At 34.9% G+C, this 458-nt stretch overlaps 1 protein-coding gene across 1 annotated transcript in view; it reads right to left on the minus strand.

The window, feature by feature from the left end:
* The window catches only part of LOC107484213 (uncharacterized), a 16,598-nt gene that overhangs the window by 11,335 nt on the left and 4,805 nt on the right, over window positions 1-458 (minus strand). The gene's annotated exons all lie outside the window — the stretch shown is intronic.

The raw sequence follows: 458 nt of genomic DNA on the forward strand, positions 1-458 counted from the left end.
CGAACAAGAAGTACATGAATTTCGAATTTATCCTTGAATTTAATTTAATTATATTGATGTGGTGGCAATACTTTTTGATTTTCTGAATGAATGCTTGAACAGTGCATATTTTTGATCTTGTTGTTTATGAGTGTTAAAATTGTTGGCTCTTGAAAGAATGATGAACAAAGAGAAATGTTATTGATGATCTGAAAAAATCATGAAATTGATTCTTGAAGCAAGAAAAAGCAGTGAAAAAGGAAGCTTGCGAAAAAAAAAGAGAGTGGCGAAAAAAAAAAGAAAAAGAAGGAGCAGTAGAAAAAGCCAATAGCCCTTAAAACCAAAAGGCAAGGGTAAAAAGGATCCAAGGCTTTGAGCATCAATGGATAGGAGGGCCCAAGGAAATTAAATCCAGGCCTAAGCGGCTAAATCAAGCTGTCCCTAACCATGTGCTTGTGTCATGAAGGTCCAAGTGAAAA

The sequence above is a fragment of the Arachis duranensis genome, chromosome 4 (genome assembly GCF_000817695.3).
Source record: "Arachis duranensis cultivar V14167 chromosome 4, aradu.V14167.gnm2.J7QH, whole genome shotgun sequence".
Lineage (NCBI taxonomy): Eukaryota > Viridiplantae > Streptophyta > Magnoliopsida > Fabales > Fabaceae > Arachis > Arachis duranensis.